This window comes from Sus scrofa, chromosome 5 (assembly GCF_000003025.6).
Source record: "Sus scrofa isolate TJ Tabasco breed Duroc chromosome 5, Sscrofa11.1, whole genome shotgun sequence".
In the NCBI taxonomy this organism is placed as follows: Eukaryota; Metazoa; Chordata; class Mammalia; order Artiodactyla; family Suidae; genus Sus; species Sus scrofa.
The window spans coordinates 69,553,188-69,567,240 of NC_010447.5; the positions used below are offsets into that span (position 1 = coordinate 69,553,188).

Genomic DNA, 14,053 nt, shown 5'->3' on the forward strand with positions numbered 1-14,053 from the left:
GCATTGCTGGATCCTTAACCCTCTGAGCGAGGCCAGGGATCAAACCAGCAACCTCTTGGTTACTAGTCGGATTCGTTTCCATTGCACCACAATGGAAACTCCCAAGGGGGAATTTCAAGAGGGAGCCAGAAGACCAGGTGACTGCTGGCTAGGAGGACAGCTGGCAGAGCTGTGCACCGAATCCCAGAGCTGGCCTTGGCAGTCCCTGCACCTTCATCAGGTCCTGGAATCTGTCCTTGGGTGAGTGTTTGTCTCCAGGAGGGAAGGACAGTGATGTCCCCACTCCTGAGCCACCCCCACCACATCCTCCACCAAGGGCCCCGCTCTTCCCCTCTCCCCAGTGACATATAGCAGGGCCACCAGCCCCCAAACCTCCCACTCTGTCCTCTCCAAGGATCCCAGAGCTTCTGTGTGGCCAGCACCCTGGGCCTCCTGGTAGCCTCTCAGACAGAAGTGTCCTCCCTCCCAGGAAAGAACTCCCTGTCCCCACTCCAGCTGTGCTCACTTCATCTCTCTCTCCATGGTCCCACTCTTTTGCTTTTAAAGGAAGGTCCAGTTCTAATATATGTACAACTGGGTCACTTTGCTGTACAGCAGAAATTGATACAACATTGTAAATTAACTATAATAAAAAAAAAATTAGGCGTTCCCATTGCAGCTCAGCGGTAATAAACCCGACTCTAGTAGCCAGGAAGATGCAGGTTTAATCTCTGGCCTCACTCAGTGGGTTAGGGATCTACAAGCTTAGGTGTAGGTTGCAGATGCGCCTCAGATCTGGTGTTGCTGTAGCTGTGGTGTAGGCTGGGAACTTCAGTCGCATTAGACCCCTAGGCTGGGAAATACTGTATGCCATGGGTGTGGTCCTAAAAAACAAGAAAGAAAGAAAGAAAGAAAGAGAGAGAGAGAGAGAGAGAGAAAGGAGGGAGGGAGGGAGGGAGGAAGGGAAGGAAGGAAGGAAGGAGGAAGGAAGGAAGGAAGGAGAGAGAGAAAGAAAGAAGGAAGGAAGGAAGGAAGAAAAAGAAAGAAAGAAAGAGAGAGAGGGAGAGAGAGAGAGAGAAAGAAAGAAAGAAAGAGAGAAAGAAAGAAAGAAAGAGAAAAAGAAAGAAAGGGAGAGTATTAAAACGCTACAAAATTCCCTGGTGGCTCAGTGGGTTAAGAACCCGGCATTGTCACTGTTGTGGTGTGGGTTTGATCCCTAGCCTGGGAATTTCCACACAGCGCAGACATAGCCAATCACATTAAAAAAACACTCTATGAAAATATTTTGTTTTCAGACAAGGAAGAGAGGAACTTGCATGTCCACAAGCCTGGTCCCCGCCCTGGGCCATAGCCGGTAATGCATTGAGCAGCCCTGCTCCTGGCACCCCTGGAAGCCCCCAGGTGAGCAACCAGCACCCCCAGCCACCCATTCAGGCCCGATCCCCCACCCAGGGGACCCCAGTTACCTCGGAGCAGCTCCAGAGCCCGAGAGACTGTGGCCACCTCAGAAATTGAGGCTCAGGCTCGGTTCACTTCCCCAGGGTGGTTTCACTTCCCTACTGCCCCAGCCCCGTCTCCGCCCAGGGCCCAGGAGGGCGGGAGTTGGGTGGGGGGGGGTCCCAGTGCATGTGTGTCTATGCGTGTGAGAGCCTCTTCCTGGAGCTGTACCTGGGGTGCTTGGCGGGTTAGACACAGTGTGTGCCTCCATGTGCGTGTACGTCATGCTTAACTGGCAGGTGCCGTGGCTGTCACAGTGGATCCAGGACCAGTTCCACACCACACGAAGCGCAGGAGGCACTCTAGAACCTGCTCCGGAACTTTGTTTTTTCGTTTGTTTGTTTTTGTTTTGTCTTTTTGTCCTTTAGGTGTCCTATATGCTGCATCCGTGGCATATAAAGGTTCCGAGGCAAGGGATTGAATCACAGTGGTAGCCACCGGCCTACACCAGAGCCACAGCAACTTGGGATCTGAGCCGAGTCTTCAACCTACACCACAGCTCACAGCAATACCAGATCCTTAACCCACTGAGGCCAGGGATCCAACCTGCATCCTTATGGATGCTAGTCTGGTTCATTAACCACTGAGCCATGATGGGAACTTCCCCTGCTCGAGAACTTTGGGCAAGGCCTCCCTCCTCAAAATTGGAGGTGAATTGTGGGCCAACCCACTGGATAGAAGGTAAAAAAGTTGATGCAGGAGTTCCCTGGTGGCACAGCGGGTTAAGGACCCAGTGTTGTCATTGTTATGGTGTGGGTTTGATTCCTGGTTCAGGACCTTCTGCTTGCTGCTGGGCGGGTGTGGCCAAAAAGAAAAAAAGATACAATAGAAAGTAGGTGCTTTAAGGGGAATCAGGGGTGTGGGGGGAGGGTGGGAAGCCTAGGGGCTGTGGGGAGAACAAGGGCAGGAAGGTGGGCAGGGAAACCACTCCAGGGGGGTGGGGAGGGGACACAGCATGTGACCAGAGGCTGCGGTCAGGCCTAGCCATATCATCTACACTCTCCAGACTTCGTTTCCTGGGCCGGAGTGGAGATGGTAGAGCAGGGCTGTGCAGGGTGCCATGGGCTCAATGAGGAAGTCCTGCAAAGTGCCCGGTGCATGTAGCAAGTTCCAGAGATGCCTGCATTACTGCTGTTGGAAGTAACCACTGTGCCACATCCCCAGGCCAACACAGAAGACACCACAGGAGACCGTATAGCGACCTCTGTGTCACAATCAACCCACATGCCTGCCCAGCACCCCTCCCAGCCCAGCCCCGCCCCCTCCAGTGCCTTCTGCCCCAAATCACCCACAAAGCCACTTCACAGCCCCTCATTGCTGAAACCTCTGGGCCCCTTGCCATCACCCAAAAAAGTAGAAAGGTCATCACTTACTAGGCAAGAATTCAAAAATGAAAATGTACAGAAATAGGAACTCCCTCAAAAGTCCAAGATTAATTTTTTTTTTTTTTGACTTTTTAGGGCCGCACCTGCAGCATATGGAGGTTCCCAGGCTAGGGGTCCAATTGGAACTACTGCTGCCAGCCTACGCCACAGCCACAGCAAGGTGGGATCCAAGCTGCATCTGCCACCTACAACACAGCTCATGGCAACGCTGGATCCTTAACCCATTGAGCGAGGCCAGGGATCGAACCCTCGTCCTCAGGGATACTAGTTGGATTCATTAACTGCTGAGCCAGATGGGAACTCCTGTCTGTCTTCTTTGAAGAAATGAGTATTTAGGTCTTCTGCTGATTTTTTGATTGTGTTATTTGTTTTGTTGTTGTTGGTTTGTAGGACTTGTTTGTATATATTGTAGATTAAGCCCTTGACAAGATTAAGCCCTTGCCTGTTGCATGGTTACATTGTTTGTAAATATTTTCTCCCATTCGGTCTTTTCTTTTATGTGTCTGTGTGTGTGTGTGTGTGTGTGTGTGTGTGTATACACACTTTCTTTTGCTGTGCAAAAGCTTGTCAGTTTGATTAGGTCCCATTTATCTATCTAAGAGCTTCCCAGGCTGCTCTCATCTCCCTTCTCTCCCTCTCTTTTTTTTTTTTTTTGTCTTTTTGCTATTTCTTTGGGCCGCTCCCGCGGCATATGGAGGTTCCCAGGCTAGGGGTCAAATCGGAGCTGTAGCCGCCGGCCTACGCCAGAGCCACAGCAACGCGGGATCCGAGCCGCATCTGCAACCTACACCGCAACTCACGGCAACGCCGGATCGTTAACCCACCAAGCAAGGGCAGGGATCGAACCCACAACCTCATGGTTCCTAGTCGGATTCGTTAACCACTGTGCCACGATGGGAACTCCTCTCTCTTTTTTAATGGCTGCACCCATGGGACAAAAAAGTTCCTTGGCCAGGGATCGAACTTGGCCAGTGCAGTGACACTGCCCACTCCTTAACCCACTGTCCCACAGGAGATCTCCCCACAGATACACAAATTCTTGGGGAGTTGAGGCAGGAAGCTGGGAAGCTGCTGGCTGCCTCCCAGAGAGGTGAGATTTGGATGTCAGGCGAGGTGCCCATGCTCACATCTGGCCCTTCAGACCTCCGCTCCCCGCAATGGTCCTCAGGCTGGAGGTCGGCAGAGGCCAGCTATGCTGTCCCAACCTTTAATGTTCATTTCAGACCACATTTCAAAGATGTTGAAGCAGAAAGAGAGAGAAGTGGGGAGAGGGCAGGAGGGCCCCCTCTCCTCTGCCCCCATCACTCCCTCCCCCTCCCCCCAGACAGAATCCTGCCCCCACTTCTAGACCCTGTGCTTTCACCACCAGTCCCAGGAGCTCGCTTGAGGGCCCCACATGGAAGGGCTGCCTCCACGGGCTGCAGCTTCCCCTCAAACGGGGCACCAGCCAGTCCTGGCTGACCCACGCTGTCTATTGCTCCAAAGTTTCAAAAAGAGAAACTGAGTTCTGCAGGAGGAAAACTATCTGTGAAAAGTGGCATGTGGATCATGGCCAGTTCAAGTGGAGGAGGGCGGAGATGGGGAACGGGGCTGTTTCTGCTTCAAAACAGAAACCAGACAGGGCTTAGAATAAATCCATCATTGTGCCCTACTTCCCAAGACCTACCAAAAACCACAGCCTCTCAGTTAGCCCAGGGATGAGGTGGGTTCAAGATGGGGTGTGGGGGGATGTTCCCATGGTGGTGCAATGGGATTGGTGGCATCGCTGACTCACCAGGATGTGGGTTTGATCCCTGGCCTGGTGCAGTGGGTTAAAGGATATGGCATTGCCACAGTTGTGGCATGGGTTGCCCATGGCCTAGGAACTCCATATGCCTTGGGGCAGCAAAAAAAGAAAAAAAAAGATAGGGCGTGGGGGATGTGGGGGATGTGGGGGATGTGGGGGATGTGGGACCTGTGCGCACTGCCCCAGCCACCCCCAACTGGCCCAGAACCTCTATTTGCATCTGGGATTGTTCTATAGGTATGCCAGACCTACCTCCTAGGCAGCATTTCTTTTCCCCCCAGCGCAAATGGAGAGATTTGGGGTGATTCCCCCCCCCAAAGCATGGAACCTGGTGGGGTCTGTGTTAAAATGCAAATGCAGGGGCCTTAAATATTTTTCGAAAGTTATAATACAAGAAACAGATTGCCCTGGGGCCAGGAGGATTACCTTTTAAATGCAAATAACAATAATGAATCTTTAAGTGTAGTTATTGTCAGGGTGATGAGCTGACTGAGGCTGGAGGGAAGGGACCAACTGGGTGGGCCAACACTTCACAAAAAAAAAAAAAAGAAAGAAAAATGAGGGCAGAAAAGAAAAAGACCAAAAGGGGACGCACGAGCCCAGGAGAGTTGATAAGAAGCTCCAAGAAGGAGCGTGGCCGTGGGCGGAGGATCAATAACTCAGGGTGACCAGGGCACTGGTTCCAGCAGAAAACCAGGGTTCCACTGGGACAGAGATGGAAATGACACCAGGCCCCCACAGCATTTCCTGCAGCGCCTCCGGCTCCCAGGTCCCAACTCCCCAAACATCCCGAGAGGCTCCGGGGGTCTCCTGGCCGCAGGGGCTCCCTGTGGGACCTACCTGGAGAGGAGTGAGAGGGTCTGGGTCTCTGCTTTCCATCTCCTTTGTGCCTTCACCAAATGGGCCCTGAGACCAGTCAGGAGCGGCGGGGTCCTGCCCAGGGAAGGCTGCAGTGTGCCCACCTGATCCTGGGCTGTCACACGACAAGACTGCATCGAGGGTGGCGACGAGTAGGGGTAGGAACAGTGTGGGAGGGAGACCCAGCACAGAGCGGGGGTGCAGAACGGCGTCCACAGGAAAGGACATTTTCAGTGAGATTTGAGAGGCGTAGGGTGGGCCTGAGGGAGGAGAAGCCTGGGCGGAACCGAGTGAGGTCCTGGGAGGGAAGGGTAGGAGGCAGAGAAGGATGGGGCGGGGAGGCAAGCAAGGCCAGCGCCTGGCCTGACACTGAGGGGACTGGAGCGGACCAGGAAGCCACCTGGTGCTGGGGCGGCAGGAACTGAGGCCATGCAGCCCGGAGTGGTTGCCTGCCGGGCACCAGCCCCTGTCGCTGACCCTGGTCTGCTGTCCCAGCCCTGCACCCGCTTAGGGAGCAGCCTTGGCCCCTCCACCCCCCACTATGTGTGCCCCACCCCCAGGCCTGAGTGGTAACCTTAGGGTTGTGGGGGCTGTGGCCCTGGAGCTCAGGAGCCGTGGGTCATTTCTGTCCTGGCCGATGGAGCTGAAAGTTGAGGCCTCTGCAGACAGGAGAGGAGGGGCAGGGGTGGGCTGATGAGTGCACCCTGCTGGGGCTGAGTTCATCATTTTATGTGAAGAAGGATCAATCAGTGTGAACCTTCTCCAGACGATAGAAGACAACTCAAGGGAAAGGAGAGGAGGCGGGACTGGCAGGAAGCGGTGCAAGGAGGTGAGCCAGTGGCTCAGCAAGGGAGAGAGTCCTGAGGCCTGGGATGGATTTCCTTCCAGGAAGAATATCTGGTGGGCGGATGGGCATTTGGGGACAGGGCAGCAGCGCATATGCCCTCTGGGCCTCACGACCCAGGTGACATCACCCCCACCTGAGTGTGTGTCCATTTCCTGGGCTGCTGCCCTGCTGGTAGGTGAGCAAGTCCCAGGAAGAGACTGTCACCGAGCCAGCTTGTCACTAGCCTTAAGGATGTCAGAACTAAAAAGAAATCAGTGACCACAGGCAAGAAAGGATGCCACGTGGAGCTGGTAATCATGAGCCAAATTGATCACTCGGCCAAATCTTGGAAAGGCCAGCAGTTCGTCAATAGAGACCAGAGACCAGCTTGGGGAATGAACGGCCCATTTAGGGGGGCTGTGCTTTGTCGGGACAAGAACTTCCTTCTCTACGCAAACTTCATTTAAGTTAGGAAAAAAGAGCAGGTGCAGCAGTGTGTATTATGCCCCCTCCATGTAAGAAAAGAAGAGAGAATCATACACACTCCTGGTGTTTCTACCCAGCAGCCCCGGGAACGCAGGAGGGATGGGCCCAGGCTAGCTAGCGGATGCCAAGGGGTCAGGGTCGGGAAGGGGGGGCTTTGTTCTGTAAATGTTTTTATGTTACTCTCTTTCCAACCACATTAATTCTTTGTGGGGGGCAGACTGCCCCCTATAGATGTCTGTGTCCTATCTTTGGACCTGTGACTATGCTGTGTCCTACAGCAAAGCAGACCGCAGATGTCATTACAGTCAGGGCAGGCCGCACTGTCCTCAGAAGCACTATTCTGCACTTCGAGGTCTACGTAGAAAACACTGTTCCAAGGTTGCAAACAAGGCCATCTAGAAAACTGAGAATGACTGCGATTACTAACTGCCGAAACGTTTTTTATTTTTTTGGTCTTTTTAGGGCCGCACTCGCGGCATATGGAGGTTCCCAGGCTGGGGGTCAAATCGGAGCTACAGCTGCTGGCCTACGCCACAGCCACAGCAACGCCAGATCCGAGCCTCGTCTGCGACCTACACCACAGCTCACGGCAATGCTGGATCCTTAGCCCACAACCTCATGTTTCCTAGTCGGATTGGTTAAGCACTGAGCCACGCACAATGGTAACTCCTGCAGAAATGTTTTTACAACCTGAAAGGAGCTCGTGTGCTCAGTTCATTTGTGGCTGTGCCAGACCTTGGGGACAGGGACTCAGGTGAGAAAACAGCCTTCCCAGGTTCCTGTCTGAGTCCCACAGATGCTCCGGAGAGAGCGCCAGGGTTAAGTGGAGGGAGTCTTCCTGCCCACAGCCCCCGACCCAGGCCTCTGTGGGGTCGCCTAACAAATGGGCGTTGTCCCAATGTCCTGACCAGCTCCCTCCTCAGCTGCCTTTTGGTCTCTGCCCTTAGTGTCATTCCCCCACCCCCCACTCCCACCCCAGTCTTTCCAGGAACTCTGCAGACCCACAGCCCCAGGCCCACCCCAGGACCCCCCGCCCTGGTGCCGCCCACCTATGCAGAGGCCTGGGCCTTGGGAAGATGTTCCCAGGAGCCACCTCAGCCCAGTGCAGCGTGAGCCTTGCCCTTCCTCACAACGCACGTGGGCACGTGGTAACCCTCAGTGTCACTAAGGAGTGATGTGGGGGGCGGAGCTTGAGAGAGTGGGCGGGGCGGATGAAGCCGGGAGGGGGTGGTTCCTGATGGAGACCCATGCCCCTTTTTTGTTCGCAGGGAGCATCAGAAGGCAAAAGTCCAAGACTGTGCCCTTGGGCAACTCCAGCAACCGGCGGATTTCTCGAAGCTTGAGCACACACTTCCCTTCCAGAGTCTCAACTTCTCTCTCCGTATGAGTCAGCTGGCGCTGCGGGAAGGGAACTCCACAGACAAGTTCAACAATAGCAATTACTCTCTCCCAGTCCCAGAGGCTGAAGGTCCAAGATTTCAGTGTCAGCAGTTTCTTCCTTGGCTTGGAGACGCTGCCCCGTATTTGGTCCTGACGTGGTCCTTCTCTGTGTGCCCGTGGGTCTAAAACTGTGTCCACATTCCCTCTTTTAAGGACACCAGTCAGATTGCATCAGGACCCACCCTGACTGCCACCTTTTACCTTAGTCGCCTCTTAAAGGCTGGGTCTCCGAGTCCAGCCCATCCTGAGGTCCTGGGGGTTAGCACTTCAACATACACATTTGGGGACAGGATTCCACCGATAACACTCTGGAGTTCTAATCTCAACCCTTTCAGAAGGCAGAGACATGTCAGAGTCAGCAGACTGTTTTATTTTTGGCTGCCCCACAGCATATGGAGTTGCCGGGCCAGGGATCAGATCCAAGGTGTAGTTGTGACCCACACTGCAGCTGCGGCAACTCTGGATCCTTAAACCACGTGACAGGCTGGGGATCGAACCTGTATCCCAGGGCTCCAGAGATGCTGCTGATCCTGTTGTGCCAGTGCAGGAACTCCAGCAGACCGAGTTTAGGGCCAAGCACCACCGCTAAGACTTTCAGGAGGTGTGTCTTGCTCTCTATCAACAGGATTCCTCCCTCACGTGACAACAGCATCACAAGGGCAAAGCCAGGGTCCCCTGCAAGGCAGACCCATGGACCCCAGTCCTGAGGGAGCTGGTAATTCTCACTGGGGGGCTTGACAAACTCCTGTGAAGCAGCAGGGCTCTCCTGGTGGTTAGACTTCACTAGCTGCTGGAATTCTGAAAGATGGGGGGCACTGTCTGAGCCACTGTTCCAAACAGTAAAAGCCAGTCAGAAAGCCTTAGCCAGGAGTTCCCATCGTGGCGCAGTGGTTAATGAATCCTACTAGGAACCATGAGGTTGCGGGTTCGGTCCCTGCCCTTGCTCAGTGGGTTAACGATCCGGCGTTGCCGTGAGCTGTGGTGTAGGTTGCAGACGCGGCTCGGATCCTGCGTTGCTGTGGCTCTGGCGTAGGCTGGTGGCCACAGCTCTGATTAGACCCCTAGCCTGGGAACCTCCATATGCTGCAGGAGCGGCCCAAGAAATAACAAAAAGACAAAAAAAAAAAAAAAAGAAAGCCTTAGCCATAGGGACAGCTTCAGTCTCACTTCAAGGTTCTAACATCTCCAGACAACTGTGTGTCTTGCTCCACCCACCATAGCCCCCCTCCCCCCTCAACACCAGGGGGGAACTGAGACTTCCCGCCCTCAGGGGAAGGTGAGACTTCTCACCCTAAGGGGTGAGAAAAGGGACTCCCACCCCACCTGCTCTGCAGGCAGCCCTGAGCTCACTCTACCTGCCCACTCCACCTCCCGCCCAGCCCCTTCCCCTGGGAGCCCTGCTGATGGGCCTTTGGTGGGGGGCCGGGGGGAGGGGAGGTACTTCCAGCAGCACTGGGCTCAGCAGGGGGTAGGGTGGGTGGGGAAGCTATAGAATTAGGGCAAGACTAACTAACGGAATCAGAGCCAAAGAAGCTGGAGGTAGAGAATACAGGGAACGGAGGACCCGACTGATGGTCTGACACACGGTTCCCTGTGCCCCGCCTTTTCAGGGCCAGGGTCTGGCCTGGTCTGGGAGCACAAGCAGCCCTCCACCCAACCGGCTCCACACATGTCTTCTGAAAGGCTCTGTTGGCACCTGTCACACTCCAGGAGCAGCTGGGGAAACCATGGGCCCCTCTGGTGGGGTCTCCCTCTCCAGCACAGGAGTCCAGGGCAGGTGGTCAAAGTGCCTTCATTTGAGCCGATAGGTGGGGGAGACTTTTAAGACCTGCCTGAAGCAAGTAAACCAGAATTCGCTTTCACTGAGAAAGTAGATGAGGGCCCCCTGGCCCTTTCAGGAGCAAAGTCTGCAGGGGGCGGGGAAGCGGAGATGGGACAGTGGAGGTTGTGAGTACAGGCCTCCCAGAACCTGGGGCGCCTAGGCCCTGCCCACTGCTGGAAAAGGCCTAGTGCTGACCATCGGGCTCCCCCTGTGCCGCTGACTGTGACTTGACAGAAGCGCTGAGTCAGCAGGGATGTGGCTTTCACAGGCACACAGGATGTTAATCAACCCTCCTCGGAGTCCTCAGAGGAAGGCCTAAATCTCAGCTTCTGAAGTTGGCGCTCTCCTTAGCCTTGGCCGTGCGCGCCGAGCACCCCTGCAAAGCCCCCCGTCTCAACCTCTTGGTGCCGAAACGTGAGCTGAAAATGTCGGGGACCTGAGGGCCTCTGGGGGGTGGGAGCCTGGCCTCAGGCTCATCGAGCCTTAGCGATGTGCCCCTTGTTCCTCACCCAAGGGCGGGCGAAGGTAGGGGGCACCCATAGCCTGGTGCCTGTGTGGCCAGATGGCCCAGCCTGAACTCCATAAGCCCCTGAGAACGTCGTTGTGTGGGTGTGTTACACACATCTTGATCGAATCCTCCAGAGCTCGCACAGTCATTCCCATCGTAGAGATGAGACAAGGTGGACAGTGGCCTAGAGTGAACATGCCCAGGGTCACAGGGCTGGTTACCAGGAAGGGGGGCAACCCCGGGGACCTGTGGCCCTTGGTCACCTCCAGGCCACACGGCCTGCCCTGGGTGGAAAGTAACATAATGTCTTTTCTGTCAAAGGAAATCTTGGTGACTCCATTTTGCTCTAGTTTCGGCTGAAACACTTTCGGGCAATCGCCCCTCCTCTTTCCCTCTTTTCCCAGTAACAATTTGTTTCAATTCGCCAACCGGGAAGAATGTGCGCCCTGACCTGACCCGTGGGAAGGGGACAGGTCCATCAGCTGCGTTAAGGAGAAATAGGGAGGGTCTTTTCTGGTTTGCAGCACTTTTTGAGCACCTGCGCCCTTCTGCAGAAGTAAAGAGGCTTGTCGAGATCTCCCCCTGTTCATGTGTCTCATTTTCCGACACCGACGATCCGAGCCATGTCCCCAGCACCTGTGGCCCGGTGTCAACACTGACCTCAGCAACCAGGGCAAGTCCTCCTGACCCTGGGCAGAGCCAGAACCAGAGAGGCCTTGGGAAGAATATTTCTGTCCAGGGCAGCAGACCTACCGCCTGCGGGCCAATTCTTTTCATACTTTATTTATTTTTCTTTTGAGGGCCGCACCTGCTGCATAAGGAAGTTCCCAAACTAGGAGTGGAATCAGAGCGGCAGCTGCAGGCCTACGCCACATCCACAGCAATGCCAGATCCTTAACCCACTGAGCAACGCCAGGGATCGAACCTGCATTTCTAGTGTGCAAGTTCTTTAGTCATAGTTAAGACAAGCTCTTTTTTTTTTTTTTTTTTGTCTTTTTTGTCTTTTTGCTATTTCTTAGGCCACTCCCGCAGCATATGGAGATTCCCAGGACAGGGGTCAAATTGGAGCCGTAGCCACCAGCCTACACCAGAGCCACAGCAACGTGGGATCCAAGCCACGTCTGCAACCTGCACCACAGCTCATGGCAACGCCGGATCGTTAACCCACTGAGCAAGGGCAGGGACCGACCCTGTAACCTCATGGTTCCTAGTCGGATTCGTTAACCACTGCACCACGACGGGAACTCCTAAGACAAGTTCTTAACCTGCTAAGCCACAAGGGGAACTTCTGTTTTCATACTTTACTGAGGCATACGGACACCTACTTTGTTCATTTCAAGTGTACAATTCAATAAATGTTAGTAATCTTACAAAGTCAAGTTGTGCGACCATTGACATAAAGACACTTCAGAACATCTTCACTGCCTCAGGAACATTTTTCAAGCCTGGTTACCTGCAAGTCCAATCTGATCCATATTTGGTCCCCCATATTTTAAATATACTTTTTTTTTTTTTTTTTTTTGGTTACTCCCTCGGCACGCAGAAGTTCTAGAGCCAGGGACTGAACCTGTGCCACAGCTGCAACCTGAGCCGCTACTGTCACAATGCCAGATCCTTAACCCACTGAAACACCAGGGAACTCCCAATTTGCTAGCTAACTTTTCATTTTTATTTTAATTTTTTTCTTTTTAGGGCCACACCCATGGCATATAGAGGTTCCCAGGCTAGGGGTCCAATCGGAGCTACAGCTGCTGGCCTACACCACAGCCACAGCAACACTAGATCCAAGTCGAGTCTGCAACCTATACCACAGCTCATGGCAATGCCGGATGCTTAATCCACTGAATGAGGCCAGGGATTGAACCCTCAACCTCATGGTTCCTAGTCGGAGTCATTTCTGCTGCACCACCATGGGAACTCCCCAGCTAGCTTTTTTAAGTGAAACGATTTCAACGTAAAATTTTAAATTTATCTACTCTTGAAAGATCAAAAGATGTGGCAAATTGGACCCTCCTTCATACAAGGCAAAAGTTGTAGCTGCCCCTTTGAGACAGATGTGTGCTCCACTTCCTTGTGAAATCAGTGAGGGGCCCAAGAGGCCCCCGAACTGCAGCCTGACACCTGGCCCCAGGTTCCTGGCAGATGGCAGAGTTTTCACCAAAAAGGAGAGGATCTTTTCACTTGGGCAGCCTTCCCTGAAAGCAAAGCGGCTTCACAATCAGGGTTTGTCTTTGCCGTGGGTTTGCCTGTCTCTTGCTCAATTTGTGGCTCAGGGTCTACACACATGGGGCACCTTCTCGCATCTTGCTTCTCCCCCCAGGGAGCTCTTGACTGTTGATCAGAGTGACTTTCCTTCGTCACCAGCTTGGCTCCTCATTGTTTTGTTCAAAGTGGAAAACTTTCGGGGGAGGTGGGTCCACCCCCAAGGACTGAAACGTGATTGGTCAGAGCCACTCTGGGCCAGCTTTGTGGACAGCGATTGGCTTGGAGCAGGCATGTGACCTGCTCTGGTCTGAGTTGCCAGGGGACACTGACTTTGGCTGGGGCTTTTGGAGCAGATGCCCTCCCCCCTTTGCCCTCTTGCTTATCATCACTAAAGTATGTGAAACTGGGCGCTATGGCAGCCACCTTGGGCTCGTGAGGGCAGAACCAGGAGCACCACAGGGAAGCTGGGACAGAGCATTGGGGTTGTTGAGCTGCCTGATCAACAACTTCTGGACTTCCTGAAATGAGATTAGATGCCCCGTGGTTTAGGCCACTTCTAATTACAACATTCTGTTATTTGAAACCAAAATCACCCTCGCTGGAGTTTAACATGCTAACCCTAAGTCGTGGGGCCAGCACCAGGAAGCCTCCTAGTTTCCACCGTTTGCTCGTTTCCTTACCCATGTTTTGGGGTGTGTTTCTCATGTGTAAAGCTACATTCAACCATTTTATGTTTGAATGCTTATGCGTTTTTATTTTATTATTTTCTTGGCTGTGCCTGTGGCACGCAGAAGTTCCAGGGCCAGGGATCGAACTCATACTGCAGCAGTGACAACACTGGATCCTTAAATTCTAGGCCATTAAGGACCTCCAAAATAGACCTACACATATAGGAGAGATTGATTTTCTTCTTCTTTGGCCAGGCCCATGGCATGCGGAAATTCCCAGGACAGGGATCAAACCCATGATACAGTAGGGAATGAACCAATATCACAGTAGTGACAATGCTTTAACCCTAATTCTGGAGTTTACATCTAAGTGATACTAAAAACCAGATTACAAAGGGCTGAAGGTTTAACCAAGGAATCAAACAGCAAAGTTCACAGAACCTGCCAGAGCAGATGTCCTTCCATCAGGAGCAAGCAGGCAGGAGTTTTCTTGGCTCAAAGACCGTGAAGAGGCTCTGTTTGCTGCCAGCCTCCACCCAATGGCTTCTTTCAAGTAGAGAATTATTTGAAATTCTGCAGATCAAGGCTCCAGC

General features: G+C 53.5%; 1 protein-coding gene and 1 long non-coding RNA gene across 2 annotated transcripts in view; one reads left to right on the forward strand and one right to left on the reverse strand.

The window, feature by feature from the left end:
- The window catches only part of ADA2 (cat eye syndrome chromosome region, candidate 1), a 28,228-nt gene extending 26,775 nt beyond the window's left edge, over positions 1-1,453 (reverse strand). Inside the window, 1 exon segment of the mRNA NM_214016.2 lies at positions 1,446-1,453. The gene's annotated coding sequence lies outside the window, so the exon portion shown is untranslated.
- LOC110260759 lies at positions 9-8,713 on the forward strand. Its single transcript, XR_002344148.1, has 3 exons — positions 9-240; positions 1,275-1,380; positions 8,086-8,713. It is a non-coding gene; the product is annotated as an uncharacterized LOC110260759 (long non-coding RNA).